Raw genomic sequence first — 2,500 nt, 5'->3', positions numbered from 1 at the left:
TTAATGTGAACGTTCATCCTGCTGCTCATACATCATCTATACGTTATTATTATATTCACTATCAGTCACCATCAGCAGCTGCTCTTTATTTATTTATTTATTTATTTATTTATGAGGTTTATTGTTATTTCAGATACTTCCTGAGTGCAGACGGCGTCGAGCATGAAGACGATACCAGAGGTGAAGAAGAGGAGTCAGTGAGGAGGAGCAAGGCAGCAGATCCAGATCCAGATCCTAACCCTGACCCAGATCTGGAGAAGCAGATCCACTATCACTAGCAGCACTCCCTCTCTCCATTCACTCTCTAGCTCGCTCCACCACAGCTGCTCTCTCTCTCTCTCCATTCACTCTCTAGCTCGCTCCACCACAGCTGCTCTGTCTCTCTCTCTATTTAAATGAATCAGGAAGACGACAGAAAAGTCTAGAAACGAAGAGAAACGTCCTCCGTCGTCCCGGTAACGACTGAATCAGGACGACCTGCACGCTGTCAGAGCAAACATGGAGAATTAAAGCCGGCGGACGAGACGACTAATTATACACTGAATTAAAACGTGTTTATCAGGACACCAGAGTTTAATATCACCCTGCCCTACATATATACATATATATATATATATACACAGTATTATATATCTATATGTAGTGCAGTAAAGTCGTCTCTTTGCAGTAATAATAATAATAATAATAATAGTAACAATAATAATTAAAGCTGCAGGCAGCGTTGAACGGGCCCTCGCGTCCTCGTGTATGTCGGGGCTCGGCGCTGGTGAAGAGCTTCTGTCAGGGGCATATAGATGTCCCCACACCTGGGCTGTTTTCAGACAGTGCAAGGGGAGATTAACGTCACATCCTCAATCACCTACTCTGCCTGCTGCAGGGGCTGCTGCATTGAAATGTGGTAGGGGGCGCTATGGAGCCAGTTTTCATCACTGACTGAATATTGCTAGTTAGACGTGTTCAGGCTGGGAGTCTTATCAAACATGTAAAGTTTGGTGTAGACTCCAGCATTTACACTAAACTTATAGCAACTTCCTCTGTCATGGCGAAACATCAAAACTCAACGCCACGCCACGGCCACACGCTTCAATGATAACTAAATCTGTTGATAACTTTTGATCACACACTACTGTAGATGACACACACTGATTTTGAAGTCGTTACCATGAATTCTGTAGGAGGAGTTCGTTAAAATACAAGGTATGCCAAATGGTCAAAAAAACACGAAAAATGACCACTTTTATTAAGATGGCCGACTTCCTGTAGGACTTACAATACGGCTCCAAGAGGCTTTTTTGTGCATCTTGACATGATACATTAGCCTCCCGAATTTCATTTTCCTAGGTTAATCTGGAAGGCGGGGCTACAATTTTGAAATTTTCAAGGGGGCGCTGTTGAGCCATATTATCACGTCTATGCAAATGACCTATCCAGGATTTTAGCTGGTGTCGCTCCAGACATGTGTGCCAAGTTTCGTGACTGTAAACCCATCCCTTATCCCTAAAATACACCATCGTATTTCATGGCGAAGGATGTGTCGCCATGGCAACGGCGTTTGGTCATGGGTCACGACCTACCCAATGTAGCATCACCAAGGTCTTACATCTTAGCTGAGTCAATTTCAGATGCATCGGCCAAATTTCCTAGGAGTAATACAACAAAGAACGACGCATGATACTTCCTGTTGCCAGTAGGTGGCGGTATGACTCTCACTAAATATGGGCCTGAAAATGTGTTCAGACCGGGACTCTTAACAAGAATATGAAATTTGGAAAAGATCAGACCATGTGGAGTCAAGTTATAAGGCTTTGAAATTTCATGGCGAGACATCGAAATTCGCCGCGTCGTCATGGCAACACCTTTCGACGAAAAGTCACCAACTTCATAATGTACCATCTCCAAGGTCTTGAGGCTATTCTGAGTAAATTTGAGGTGGATCCCATCACCGTGCCACCCACAGAGCGTCAAAGTGTAAAACATGTAACTTCCTGTTGCCAGTAGGTGGCGCTATGACTTACATCCAATATTGACACATGGATGTGTTCAGGACGGGACTCTTTCCAAGCACAAAAGGTTTGGGTCTCTTAGGATCCTGCATGCCGGAGTTATGGCCGTTTGAATTTTCACGGCGAAGGATCGAAATTCGCCGCCCGACCACACCCCCTCAACAATGTCGAAAACTCACCGTTTTGATAACTTTTCATCTCCCAGGTCTGTAGATGATACTGACCGAATTTCAAGTTGCTCAGGTCAAATCCCTAGGAGGAGTTCGTTAAAGTACGCCAGCTAAAAATCGCAACTTTGAACCAAAATGGCCGACTTCCTGTTGGATTTAGGGTATGGCTCCAAGAGAGTTTTTGGTGCGTCTGGTCATGATATATAAGCACACCAAATTACATTGTTCTACCACGATCTGTATCCTGGGGCTCGCTTTTCTTAATTTTTTTGTGGCGCTGTCGAGTCGTGAGTTTTGGTTTGTAGAAGTTATTTGAGGTCAAAGAGT

At 44.1% G+C, this 2,500-nt stretch overlaps 1 protein-coding gene across 1 annotated transcript in view; it reads right to left on the bottom strand.

The window, feature by feature from the left end:
* The window catches only part of eif4e2rs1 (eukaryotic translation initiation factor 4E family member 2 related sequence 1), a 47,860-nt gene that overhangs the window by 44,539 nt on the left and 821 nt on the right, over window positions 1-2,500 (bottom strand). The window lies entirely within an intron of this gene.

Source organism: Thunnus albacares, chromosome 22, assembly GCF_914725855.1.
Source record: "Thunnus albacares chromosome 22, fThuAlb1.1, whole genome shotgun sequence".
Taxonomy (NCBI): domain Eukaryota; kingdom Metazoa; phylum Chordata; class Actinopteri; order Scombriformes; family Scombridae; genus Thunnus; species Thunnus albacares.
The sequence above is the reverse complement of the archived record's forward strand: the minus strand, read 5'-3'. Positions and strand labels throughout refer to the sequence as shown.